This window comes from Microtus pennsylvanicus, chromosome 17 (genome assembly GCF_037038515.1).
Source record: "Microtus pennsylvanicus isolate mMicPen1 chromosome 17, mMicPen1.hap1, whole genome shotgun sequence".
NCBI classification, from domain to species: domain Eukaryota; kingdom Metazoa; phylum Chordata; class Mammalia; order Rodentia; family Cricetidae; genus Microtus; species Microtus pennsylvanicus.
The window spans coordinates 12,955,357-12,970,054 of record NC_134595.1 but is presented as its reverse complement, the minus strand read 5'-3'; the positions used below and the strand labels follow the sequence as shown (position 1 = coordinate 12,970,054).

Below are 14,698 nucleotides of genomic sequence, written 5' to 3'. Positions count from 1 at the left end.
ACTGTCCATTCTAACAAAGCCTATGTGCTGTCCAGAGTCACTGGTCTAGATAAATATAACAAAGCCAGCAGGAAAGGATCCCACAACCTGTATCCAAGCATCCTGATAGGGGCACGATTGACTACAAGAGAATGAAGGAGAGCAATAGTTTAGGGAGGTACCTTGTTTGATCACTCTTTCTGTGTTTTTTAACTACAGAACTTGGGACTCCATGAGTCTACTGGGCTTCACTGTACTCCTCAGAAAAACAGAAAGGCATTTGAATGGATATACATTCATGTTAAGATTATTATTTTAATCTTTATGTTTTCAAATTAAGTGCCTTGTAGAATAACACTTGTTGAACAAAGCTCAGGAATTATTTTACATATTAAAGCATTTAACAAAAAGATGTACTGAATTCTTCTCATGGACTTTAAGTCTCACTGTACTATTTATTCAATGAACAGATTTTATTCTGTATATTGTCTACTGACAACAGCACTCAGTTCCCACTACCTGGCCATTCCTTAGCTCTCGCCAAATATCTTAGGAAATGTTCTTCTGCTTTATAGGACTGCTTACAATTTCATGAATGTCTATAGGTAGAGATGTGTCACCAAGGATCCACATAGTGAGACAGGATAAGAAGATGTTTCTGTGGGACTGGATACATTTGGTACAATATAATTATCTCGAGTTCCAAGGATTCTCCTGCAATCACCTTGACTGCATTCATTGTTTCTACTGTAATGAGTTCCACTGTGTGCAACATCACGTATTTCTTATCATTTGCTCTGCTACTGGACACCAAGTTCAGGCCCTAACACAGGTATCCTCATCCTGAACAAACTGCAATATACAGCAATGTGCAGAGCAATAATCCATCCAACGCCTTGGAACAGCATGGACAGGAGGAGTGGTAGACCTGCTTTGGTGTTTAAAGACACTGTATATTGAAATAAACAGAGGGTACAATACTTCACCTTACACCCACCAACTGATTTGCTGCTCCTACGGAAGCAATACTTGCAAGTGTCCAACTTTCAGATAACCCCCCACTTCTTATATTCTGTACCATCTAGAAAGATCAAGTCCAACTGATCTTAGCTAAAATATCTCAATGGGATAGTCATTTTATTATGGGGTAAAATACCAGGCTACACTACTCTACCTGAGTGCATTAGCTCTTACATACAAACCACTGCACTCCTGCTTGCATCACAGTCCCTGATATTTGGATGGACTGCATTCTGCATGATCCATTTTGGCATAAGAGGCAATCATCTCACCACAACAGCAGCCACAGCCACTTAGTATCAGCAGCCAAAACTTTTACAGTTTTTCCATCAGCACCAAAAGCACACAGAAAAGGAAGTCGAGAAAGGAGACAGACTGGAGCAGTTCCATCTACACCTGCAGCTGCACTAATCTCACGCAGAAGCACAAAGGATTAGAAGGGAAATGCAAAGGCCTATCCTTTCCCTTCAATAAAACAGTAGGAGTTCCCTTCCCACTGTGACCTGTGATGCTCTGAGCCACAGGAGATTCTGTTGTACTTCACGGCACAACATAAAAATTCCCTTCTATGAAAGCCAGCCTGCTAGCAGAAAGGGAGGTTACAGTTCAGTCCAAGTCTGACTTCTAGATATCCTACAACTGAAACAGAGGGACAATCATCTACTTCTTACTCATACCAAATAAAAGGATCCAAAGAGCTTCATCTTTTGGGAGGTCTTGAAGAGTTTCTTGACCAGCATCTCCTGAGTCTTAAGATCATTTCTGGGACATAGAATATAGGAGGCATAAAGCTTCAGTGAGTGCCATATTCCACTCATTCAGGGTCCCATTTCTCAACTTCTCTAACTTACTTTTGCTCTCTTTGGAGATGCTATCCATAATTTTCAGGCACTGTGACGATACCATGGTACCACCGACGATAAGAAATGTTTCGTACACATGTGAGCAGTCTCTGCCTGTCCCGGTGCCCTCGCCTGAGGCCTTTACTCTGGGCTTTTGGTGCCTCCCAGAGCTCGGGGCCTCCCCCGGGACAAGGTTGGGACCAACAACCTGTGACCGCCCCCACGTGTTCAATGCGGCCATCTGGAACCAAGAGCGACTAATTCGTGAGTTCACCTGGGTTGGATAGCCTTCCCATTAAGCCCAGAGAGCTCCCGCTCTCTTTGGTGCCTCCTGGGTAAGGTTGCCGATTCCTCCCCCCTCCGCCCGGCCTTCCACCCTCGGCTAGACCTGTTTTTTTATCCGCGCCTGGGAGCTCGGAGCTCCCAGTTCTATCTTTTTCTGTTTTCTTTCTGATCTCTTTTCTGTCCTCTTTACGGGCTCCATACATGGCGAGCGCCTCTCGGCTGCAACAGGCAGCCCCCAAAGGCTTAAGTGCCTCCTCCTAGCCGGGATTGTTCCCCATCAGAAGCTAGGTTCGGGTCAGTTAGGCTATAGCAAGGCCCCCTGGTTGCTCGGACGCCTGTAATTAGGGCTGCTTTGTTCGTGGCACCTCCGTGTGCCTTCTGCGGATAGTTTCACGGTTCTAGCCATGGGTGCTAAGACTTCTAAAATGGTTCCCCTCGCCTCCCCATTGGGGCAGCTGCTGGAAGCTCTGAAACCTCATGCCCTAATTCCCTCCGTGAAGTTATATACATTAATCCGTCTTTATTCTAAAACTTGGCCAAAGTACAATTTACAGGGTTCCTTCAGGTGGCCTTCTCAGGGTTCATTTGACCCCGATATTTTACAGGAATTGGCTAACTTCTGTCACCGTTCGGCTAAATGGAAAGAAATGATGTACATTATGGCATTTTTCTACATGGCCATTAAGATTGACCCCTCCGTTGCCTCTCACTGTTCACCTGCACACATGTTCTTATCAATGCCATCCCTACAGGAACCCTCTGCTCCTGCCATGGATCCTGCGGACATACCTCCAGCCCCCTCCCCCCAGGCCTCGAGGGGCCACTCGCTCTCGCTCTCCCCAGTCGAGTGACAGCAACAGCTCACCCATTCCTCTTTCCTCCAAGGTCTCTTCTAGGCACAGGTAGGACACACCTAACACCTCTAAACTTTCCCCTTCCAGATGCCCAAAACGTCCCATTCCAGATCTGCAAGGACTTCGCATAGCCCCTCCTATAGAGTCCCTCATACATATTCGTCCAACAGGTCACACAAGCAGCTGGAGGCTTCCCACTGCCACAGGTCACACAGGCAGCCAAAAGCATCTTCGGACTCCTCTCAGTCTCCTCTCCACCCTACTCCACCCCCTCTATCTTCCAAAGCCCCTCTAGGCTCCCGGTGTCACTGATCACCATTCTCCCATTGTTAAAACAACCACACCTAAGGATATCAGGTTCCTAAAAGCCACAGTGGACCCCTGTCAGATCTGCCAAAAGATAATGGCCCAGAGTTTACTTCCCAGATTTCTCAAAATCTGCCTAGGGCACTTGTGATCCCCTGGAACTTCCACACACTGTACCACCCTCAGTCTTCAGGTAAGGTAGAATGGACTAACTGCTCTTTAAAGGAAGCTCTCGTTAAGATGTCACAGGAACTCCACCTCGACTGGGTAAGGCTTCTGTCCCTTGCTCTTCTCAGGCTTCGGGCTCTCCCAAAGGGCCCCCTTTTCATTTCACCCTTGGAACTCATGTATGGGCAGCCGGTTTTAACCCCCGGCCTCTCATCGGGAACCTCTCTCCTTCCTGATCACCTGCTCACTCCCCTCCTTTTCCACTTACCTTCACTACTGTGGGACTTCACAGATCACTCATTACCTCAACCATGTGCTAATACATGTCCACCGCCGGTGAAAATAGGAGATAAGGTATTACTCTCACCTCCAGGCCAACGTCCCTCACCTCTTTCCCCTAAATGGTAGGGTCCTTTCAGAGTAATTCTTCTAACCCCCACAGCTGCCAAGCTTGAAGGAATTCCCTATTGGATTCACCTGTCACATCTTAAACTGTTCATCTCCATGGCTCAAGATAATCCTTCATACACGGTAACTCAGACAGGACCTTGTTCTCTTAAGTTCCAAAGGATACCAGGTTCAGCCCCCTCGACTCCAGTCTAAGGGAAATGGTGGTCCCATCTGTCACTTAATCCTCCTGTGTTAACACACCCTCCTTTTTAAATTCCTAAATAACCATCCAGCTGTCGTTACAGATATCATCATCAAATACGGAGTCAAGGGCTCAGGCGGTAAGCAGATTCTTAACAAAGTTCCTTGACATAATAGGTCAGTCGCTGACTGCAGCAGTGACCCCTGAAATGTTAAGGAATATACGGTCAAAATCTATTTTCTTTTAAGACACTTTCTTTACGCTCTAGGAAGCCAGCCCGACCCACCTAAACAAATCAAACACAAAGCGGATCATTAACGGAATAAGTATCATTTAATTTTTTTTTATCATTCTTAACCCCAGACCTCCGAAAACTCCTCCACCCCAAATTTCCCCTTTAATTTTCCAAACTTCCTCCCAAACCTCCTCTCCCCTTTAATTTTTTTCTCTCTAATAATGCGACTTTTGTCTTCCAGCAACTAAACTATGACCCAGATACTCAGGAGGAGCCAGACAGATGTGATTTCTTCAATCAGCCACCTTAAAAAGCCAGCAAACAGGACATTACCAACAGGACATCGCCAGAAAAATCGGACACTCCCTGGATCCCTCGACGCCCAAAGGACATCGTCAGAATAATTGGACACTCCCTGGATCCCTCGACGCCCAAAGCCAGCAGGAAGCAGTCATGAGAGACCGGGCTACGCCCCCTTTCCCTACCCTTTAAGACCCCCCACAATTTTTTTTAATAAAACCAAAAGGGTGAAATGTTGTTCCTTTTGCAGACTACAGCTCCCAGCATCCCCCTGGACTGGAAGCCGCAAAGGTGCAGGGCATTTCTCCCAGATGCCCGTGTGTTCCCCGTTAAAAACAGGGGTTACCACGAGCTCTCTCTCTCTCTCTCTGCCCCTCTCTCCTTTCGTCTCTGCACACCTGTCCCTTACTTGTTGTTACCCCAACATTAAAGTGCACCCACGTGGGACTGCCGCGTGTCTGTGTCCTCGTCCTAACCCCGCATCGCCGTGTGTCTCGCGTAACATCTCCACTCTCTAATCCCACAGACAGACAAACAAGACAAAAAAGAATAACAGAAGCAACAAGAAGACAAGTGTCTTAGAGTTCATCAACATGCACGCAGCACACCGAGCCCTGACCTTGCACATAGTCACAAAGGAACACTTTGATCTCTTCCTTGGGTCATGGACAGATGCTCATGGCACAAAAGCCAGATGGACTGGAATGGCCTATCACCTGAGTTCCCTCAACAGCAGTTCTCCCTCCTGCCCGAGACTACTCACTGTATGTAAGTGTAGGCTGATGGGACACTTTCTGTTGGAAGGTGACCCATTATATGTACATTATACACTGCTTCATCAGTGAACCTTATAAGAGCACTGCCATGATAGCCTAGGCTAAACGCCATAGGAAGTGGCACGTCCATGCCATGATTGACTCTTTCAGTAGCCCACACCCCAGCCTCCAAGGCTACTGTTGGTCTGCTGACATCTTCTCCAACCAATCCCATCTTCTAGTTAGGAATCGAGCCTTCCCATTGGCTGTTGCCTCATTTATGACATCATTCTCCCTCCAACCCTACCAGCACCTGGTAGAATCTTGGTGTTTCCATGGTGATGACTGTAAACAAATTTGGATCATCACAGGTCCAGGTGACCAGTGACCAGTGAGTGCTGTCTGATACTGGACACACTTGCCACTGAGGTCAGCTGATCAGACAAAGCCGACCGATTATCTTGCTCCATTGTTCTTTGGATTGCTGATCCTCTCCCCTTGACCATGTCAGGTAAGGATAGAGACTTTAAAACATGTGATCTTCTCCACTGACTTTTACTATACTAGTAAATCTTTACTGAATGTGGATACTATTGATGTTGATATAGATATCTAAATTTGAATGTCACATTTAGCTTTGGTTCTTACTAAGTATGTGATTTTAGACAGAAAGTTTATTCTCAAGTGTTTTCCATCCACCTCAAGGAGTGAACAGTGTCACTATGCTTGGGGTCTGTACTGTTGGGTTTTCAGAGGAAAGTGAACAGGGAATAAAATCAGGCCCTTTTGGATGGTATTAAACTACAGAGACACGGGAACATGAACAAGGCGCTCAGAGATCTAGCACTCCACACCACTGATGAGACAGTCTCCCCCCACTACTGTTTCCAGTCTTAGTTTAAAATTCAGGGCGACTCTAACAGTATTGGTCACACCACGGATGGTGGCACACAACTATAATCACAACATAGAGAGAACTGGGTGGTATGGAGGACAGTTCAAGTCTAACTAGCTCTACACTGGCCTCTCTCTACACTCACCAAATGAATATTGACTATGGACAAAATGGCGACTGCCATGGTGTGCAGTTACTTGGACTTCCCTGGATTAAACATGGAGAGTGGAAGAGAATAAGAGGACTGTGGAACCTGAGAAGGCAGTTGTTGTACTGAAAGAAATATTGACGGTGTTGCTGGAAGGACAGACCCACAGGAAGTCTGGGAAGGGGGCAAACACAGTACGGGTCTAGAAAGTATATAAATATAAGAAGGCACACTGCAGAGGGGACCCAGGTGGTCAACAATGGTAGTTTAGAACACAATGTTGAAGACGACCACAGAGTATAATCAAAGCAGACAAGGCATTGTCATTTCCCAAGCCATATTTAACCCAACGTACTGTTTAGATTAGTCTGTACAAAGGTTCCCTGGCACATATAGAAAGAATATACTGATCTGGTCCCTGGCTCTTACACTCCATCCAGACCACTTTCTGCCCAGTTCCCCATGTCTCATGTGCACTGGTGGTGTTGGATTGGATCAACTGGGGCTCCGAAGTCCAGTCAGTTAGAGTCTGACCATGGCAACTGACACGCTGTTGTGAGGGGGAATTCTCACAAGGATTCCCCCTTAGAAGAGATATAAAAATTAACAGTTACTGAGGAGCAGTTAAGAAAACAATTTAATCAACAGATATTAAATTGAGAAGCAATCATATTCAGAGATGATCCCCATAAAACATTAGCAGTCTCAAGAGGACACACTAAACTGGTGCAAACAAGAAGAAATGTTGTCAGTAGGCTGTATTTCTGAAATCATATTTGAATAATGCTTAAAAGTTATAAAATTATAAGAGATCCTCATTTGTACAAGAAATGCAAGGGAAAAAAAGAGAGAGGGGAAAGGAATAATTACCTAAATTCCTTACTCATTTGTTAAACATCATTTCAGAAAAAAACTCAATAAAATAGAGATTGGCCTGGTGGTCATGGCAGGGGCTCCAGCACCAGCACTTTAGAGGCAGAAGCAGACCTGTCTGTGTGATTTCAAAGCCAGACTGATCAACGTAGAGTGAGTTTAGGTCACTCTATACTGTAAGATCTGCAGTGAACAGGACAAAGTTCCAGGTATGGAATATGCCTATGGGTCTCTTCCCAATAATAACCTCTGTTGTAGAATATATTTGCGAGGAAGTGTCCCAACAGGCATTATTATATTACAATCAGGAAAAAGAAGCATCGTGTCTAGATCTGAGTGAGGATTAAGGCAGATTGACCAGGATTTCCATGCCCACACAGGAGAAAGCAGAAAGTTCATCTAGTGATTGTCATCCTACATAGCACCACCGATCGATCTTAACCCATTTGCTTGGGATATGTAAGGGAACATAGGTGCTAGACTCTCCCACTCAGTACAACCTGGAGATAACACAGTCCCTCCCAGGGGATAGAAAGCTTCCATCTCAAATTTGTCCAACTCTCTCTTGCTTCCTACAGAAAATTGCCAAAGTGTACCTTTCACTGGGACAGAATGTGCTCTGCAGCCCTCTGTGCCTGTGCTGAGGAATGCCACACCCTCAGCAGGAAGTGTGTGCAATTTCTATGGGGTCTGTACCCCAGCTGTGAGCTCAGCATGGCTCCTGTCATCAGACTCCAGCACATGCTGCCAGCAGCTCACGGACAGTGCCTGTCTTTACCAACGAGCTGGCACGACCATGCTGACTAAGCCAACTGACCAGAACCAGATCTCTACTTCGACATTTTTCTATCCAAGTGTTCTCCACTGGGATCTCAGAGAAAGCACCACCAGAAGGGAAGCTCTGTTCCTGGATGCCCCTTTAACTGTCATTGACCAGAATACCACCCCCTCATCTCGGTCTATAACAGCCCAGTGTGATAATACTTTCCATATCAATGCATTACCGCCATCCTATCCAACACTCTCTGCCTGCCTTGTACAGGCAACACCATCAAATGGACCAGATCAACGATATATCCTGGCACCTTGCTACCTGCATGGAAGTCAGGTCTATTACATTGACCAGAACAGCCTGGGTCCTCCGATGGCTGAAGAATCCTGGCAGTGCCAGCAGGCCTATGGCTCTGTGTCCTACTCTGGGAATCAGGCTTCCTCTCTGCACCCAGAGGTGGTGATGGCACTACAGGACATTCATCCAAGGAACATCCAAACACCTTTCTCCACCTCTCCCATCTACTGGCCCTCATCTGCTCAAACCATGCCAGACACCAGTCTTCAAGGTGAGTAAAGCCAGGAGAATTGGTGTGTGATCAACCCTCAGAGGAGACACAACTCTACATTTCAGAAGTGGATGTCCACACAGAGGAAGAATGGGAGTCCTGACATGTTGGCTGTGGCTCAGGCTCATTACCCCTATATTCAGTCTCTATAATGAAAAAGAATACAGGAAAGTGAGTGACATCCAACCTTCATTAGACATGTCCAAGGACCACACCACAGGAACGCATTTCACTGCCAACGCTAATCAGCCCCATGCACCAACTCCCTAAAATCACCTCCTTCCTAATCTGTCTCCAGATTCTAGACGACACCAAGAATTTTTTTCTGTTTTTGTACCACTAAGTTTCCCCGAGTTGAATCTAGCATCTAGAGAAATGGAACCCTGATCTGACCTGGAGGAAGTCTTCTCCCACACTCCTAGTGTCTGCTGTGACATTCTCTAACACTTAAGATGTAGTGACAGTTTGCTCTGACCTGTGTAATATTGATAAGCAGGATTGAAGCATCTTGCCCTATCTGTCTCGCTCAACCTCTCTCTGTCTTTGTCTCTGTCTCTTTTCTTCCTCTAGATCTCTCTTCCACTTTCTCTTTCTCATTTTCTTTTTCTTTCTGAATCTTCAGCAGTGACCCAAGGCCAAGACTATGTAGACATGTTCTCTGTTACAAAGTTGAAGCTAAAAGCTACTACAGTCTTACATTTTCACATCACTAACTAAAATTCTGTGAAACGTGGAGCTTAAGGAATATCAGGGCTTTTGAACCGCTCACCTTTCAGAATTGAGGAACTGATATGGATACCTAAACCCATATAAAAATCCAGGCTTCAAGGCCATATAAGTAATACAATGAACAGAAAGAGACTGGTAGAGATGAGTAAGATTAGGAAATAGTGAGCAACACAACCTGTCTCAGAGCAAACTCCCAAGGCAATGAGAGGCACTGTTCCAAAGGAAAATGGGGGAGAAAGGGAAGAACGCACACCAAGGAATTCTGTCACCTCCCCATGATCACTAAGCATGTACACACCACACAATCACAAGAGAAAACATGATCTCACACGGTCATGAGAAACAAATGAGTAGTTACTATGTGTCTCCAAAGAGGGCTGCTTTCCCTGCTCCTCCAGCAGAACTCATAGCAATGCCTGCAACGCTGCTGCAGGATCCTCAGTGCTCAGGTGCACTGAAGGGGGGGGTAGCATCTCACTTACCAGGCACTGACTTTGAACTTCCTCTCTTTCAGTGGTGGAGAGGGAGACGACCCTGGGTTTGACACCTTCAGAGCAGACACTGTGTCTGCTGCAGAATCCAGACCTCAGCAATGCCTGCACCCAGGATGCCCATATGACGACAGCACCTGTCAGTGGGGACAGGTCATTAACTGCCCTCATGCACAGTCCTTCTGAATTCCTGGCCCTGCCTCCAGCCCCAAGCCTGGAAAAGACACAGAAGAACAATGCAGATGAAATGAATGCTGAGCAATCAACACCTCTGGATTCCTATGAGCGCACAAAATGTAACCAAGACGCATCACCCTCCCTTTAGCACACCCCGGCATGCAGCAGCCCTTGAACTACAGTGATGTTGGGAGCCTGAGACAGAAGCTAGCTTCTCAAAATGTCACTTTGGGAAACAATGGCCTTGGTCTGGAAGACCCTGAGGCTCTGCAGAGTGTCATGGAGTCTAGCAATGACTTTACAGACATGACTACTCTGGTGGCAGATATTCACCTTCCCCAACTCTTAAACTCCATCACTGACCTTGACCAAATGGAAGATCACACTGCAAGCCAAACCAAAGACTCCAAAGACATCAGGAGGGATCAGGCCCAGTCACGCACCAGCATCTTTAATGGACAATCTGAACTAGACATCAAGGAAAGCCAGAAAGTCTCTGATGTGTTTCATGGAGCTCTTCAGGCCAGAACCCATCACGAGGATATGCTGAAGGAAGATGATCCTGGAACCATAGACAACATGGCCAACCACGTGCAGAGCAAATCTCAGATATTTGTACCCAAGAGGCCCAGCGTCGCAAGGGCACAGGGGAAAGAAAAGGCCAAGGAGACCAGAGAAAACAGCTCCAAGAAAACAGAGGAGCTGAAGCCATTGAGTCACAGAGTCAAGGCAGAAGAGAAGCCCGCCATCCCCAAGACCAAGAGGAAGAGAAATCCACCCGAGCTCAGCCATGACAGCTTTAAGAAGCCTCGAACTCACCTCGGCATGCACATGCTGGCATCCGTGCAGGTCTTTCACCCACTGGGGAAGAAGAGTGAGAGGAAAACTGGCGTCTCCTCCTCCCGGGCTCTGCTGAACTTCAGCAGCAACAAAGATCCCAGGACGGGTCCTGATACCACATCACTGCTGGATATGCCACGTGAGGGCCAAAGCCTTGACAAAATCCCGGGCAAGATTCAGAGACCAGGGAGCAGTGCTCACAAGCGGTGTCCATCTCTGTCCCTGGATGAGCTGCCCCCACATGGGAAGGTCAAGTTAGTACCTCTTCCTTTCCCAGTCCTGGACAAGCCTCAAACCAAACCTGTTTCTAGAAAGCTTCTCTCCCTGGCTTCACGCAGGCCCAATGTGGCTTACCCAGTGAGGCCTCACTCCCACTCAGCTCAGCCTCCCACGCTCAAGCCATCCCAACCAGCTCCTGCCAGCACATCACTGATGGCCTCTGACAAGCCAGCTCTGCCAAACGGCACCAGTGCCACACGAGCCAACATAACCAAGCCCATCCAGTCTTGCACTGGGCCTCAGGTGGCTGCCTCTTTGCCTGCACCCTACAGAGCATCATCTCACACTTCACTCCACAGGGAGCCTCTTTCTGCTGCCAGCAACAAGGCCCTCTCATCTCCCAAAGCTAAAATCCAATACCTGCTGCTAGACTTCAGTTGCCAACCCATCCCATGGAGGAAAGTGGACATTCCAGGGCCAGTCATCTCACAGCCCATCACTGAAGAGCAGAGGCCAGAGAGGGAGGCCATGAAGAGGCAGGCTCAACAGGAGCGAGAGAATGCTGCCAAGTGTACCTCCCTGGGAAAACCACAGCTTTTCCTTCAGAGGGAGAAAGATATGGAAATTGCAAGATATTATGGCTATGCAGGGTAAGTGCTTCCCAAACCTTTGGGACACAACGCTGTTCATCATACACAGGTAAGATGTAGATACACATAGATATTCATGCATACATGAAGCTTAGAGGCTTAACCTAATGTGTAGATATGTAGATACATACATAGTAATGCAGAATAATATTTAGATATATGCATATATATGAATGGAAAGACATAGTTTATAAATTTATAAATATTTGAAGACACTATAATTGACTGTAGAAACTTAAGACTGTGATTTTATCCATGAGTATATAGAGAGGGCTTTGATGTCTTCCTTAGAACTTTACTATTATTAATTTATGTTTACTAGTTATGTAATAATACATGTTACGTAGATACAACATATGCTATAAGTCAGTGGTACTACTTATTTAATGTTAAAGCTGTAGCAAAAAGCTCTAGCGGCAATAAGATTATTTTCCTGGACTTTAATTTTCAGGATCCTAGGATGATGTGGAAATCCCCTCTGTATGCTGTGAATATGTTTTATTACCATTGGTCATTAATGAGTAAAGCTGTTTCAGCCAAGGACTGAGCAGGTCAAAGCTAGGTAGGAAATTCGAGCTGAGATATAGAGAGAAAGCAGGCAAACTCAAAAAGATGCCATGTAGCTGCCGAAGGAGAAAGATGCCTGAATGCCAGAACATTGCCAATAGGTCACAGACTCACGGTGAGAACAGATTAATATTACTTGGCTTTATTAAGATGTTAGAGTTAACCAGGAATATGCTGGGGTCATTGGCCGAACAGTACTGTAATTAATGTGGTTTCTGTGTGATTATTCGGGTCAGAGTTACTAAACATGATAAGTTTCCTAGAGTGTATACTGTAAACTGAACACACTCCTGCTGTCACCACACTTTCTCCCATTATGAACCTCAAACACGAGCCCTTTAAACATCAGTACCCTGCCATAGAGATCTGCCTGCATTTTCATGATATGAAACATAGAGTCCATGTATGCATAATCAAGATCCTACCTTGAAAGAAATTCTTCAAGGCAAGTATCTTTCTGATATGGGTTGATTTGGATTACTGGGTTTATCTCAAATTGTATCAATCTTTGAAATTATCCATTTAACATGTTCATTTCTCGTGTGTGTGTGTGTGTGTGTGTGTGTGTGTGTGTGTGTGTTGTCCACATGAGCTACTGTGTAACAAATGTGTGGAGTGCTCACAGAGGCCAAATCTGGGCATCAGGTCTCTGGAGTCTGGAATTAAGAGAGACTGAAAACCATCATGAGGTGCTCTGAATTCGACCTGGGGACTCTGCGAGAAAATCAAGTGTTCTTGTCTAAGAAGCCATCTCATCACACCCAAGTTGAGTACACATAATGCAAACAACATAACCTTAGCCTCTCTATTGCTGCAAAGACTTGACTGTCTACGAACATCACATGTTTTTCACCCATGGAAACACTGTTGGACACCATGCCTGGTTCCCTGATGTACTGTAGACAGTGCTGCAATCAACACTGATGGGCAAGTGCCTCTCTAATGTCCCGAGTTCTTTGGGAAGGTGCACATGAACCATGGGGTGGGCCAGATGCAGGCTTTGGTGGTCCCGGAACACTGACAGCCAGTCAGGATGGAAAACGTCCAATCCCCAGCAGAAGTAGATAGCATTCCTCAATGTGAATTCCCATTAGCAGCATTGGTCACTTTTTCCAGTCGGCCTTGAATGGCATCCACTGGAGGTTCACTATGCATTTCCCTGATTCCTCCTGAATCAGAACATTTGGATGTACTCACCCTCAGTTTTTCCAAAATCTGTGAGAACAGTCTTTTTCTATCCCCTTTAATACCTGTGTTGTCTTCTTTCTTATGATTTACTTATTTAATTCTAAATCATCGAGATATTAATCTTCTAACTGAGCTATCAGTAGCAAAGATTTCACTTGGTTTTCAAGAAAAAACCCTCAAATAATGGCTTCTCTTGCTGGCAAAGAATCCTTTACTTCCCTGAGCAACCATTGATCAACTGACATTTGATGGCCTGATATTTTCCTCCATCCTGACCTGTCCCTGCATCTTAACCTCCTTGCACTATTCTGTGCTCTAACTATTTCAGAGTTTGTAACACATTGTCCTCTGAGGCATATGGCATTAACCTTGTATCGGGTGACACATAAGAAATAGAATTAATTTATTTATAAGTTTAGTTTCTTGAGACAATGTTTCTCTTCATATCACTGAATATTTGGGAACTGACCTCACTAATCAGGCTAGCCTTGAAATCACAAAGATCTGCCTGACACTGCCTTTGTAATGCCTTTGCCTGTGTCCCTGCCTCAAGAGTGCTGGGACTAAAGGAATGCACCAAAATCACAGGTGAAAGCACCTTCCTTTCTGTATATGTGGGTCACCGATTTCCCCACCATGATTATGTGAGGATGTATGTTAGCAACAGTACATTTTTGATAGCTACCAAAAGTCACAGAGGCTGAACTGCTTGCGCTTACAACTGTAATTCCACACAGATTCATTGTTCTGAAAAATTGCTACTCAAACAGAGATCATAGGAACGCCTTCCCCATCACTATAACGGCCTAAGTGGAGAGGGCACAGAAGGAGGGGAGCATCTCACTTACCAGTGACTAACTTCTTCCTTGACTCTTTTTCAGTGTTGGAGAAGGGGGTGTCCCTGGGACTGACACCTCAGGACAGACAGTCCATCAGTTGCAGTCCACAATATTGCTAGTATTCCACCCTGCATTCACAGATGAGGATGCCACCTGTTGATAGGGACAGGTCATTGACTGCCCCCATCCAAAGGTCTCCAGAATTCCTGTTCTTGCCAACAGCTCCCAACCTAGGGGCGGGGGGGAAGGAAAACAATGTGAATGAGATGACAGCCAATCTATCAATGCTTAAGGATCCCTTAAAGGCACACAGGAAACCTAGTCCAATCACTTCTCTCTTTAGCACACCCCAACTTGCAGCACACACTGTGCTTTACTGACACTAACACCCTGAGGCAGAAGCTTG

The 14,698-nt window shown here is 45.8% G+C and overlaps 1 protein-coding gene and 1 pseudogene across 1 annotated transcript in view; both read left to right on the top strand.

Moving 5' to 3' along the window:
* Window positions 1-14,698, top strand: part of LOC142836859 (uncharacterized) — a 309,196-nt gene that overhangs the window by 104,418 nt on the left and 190,080 nt on the right.
* On the top strand, window positions 1,904-14,452 carry LOC142837119 (uncharacterized protein C2orf78 homolog; annotated as a pseudogene).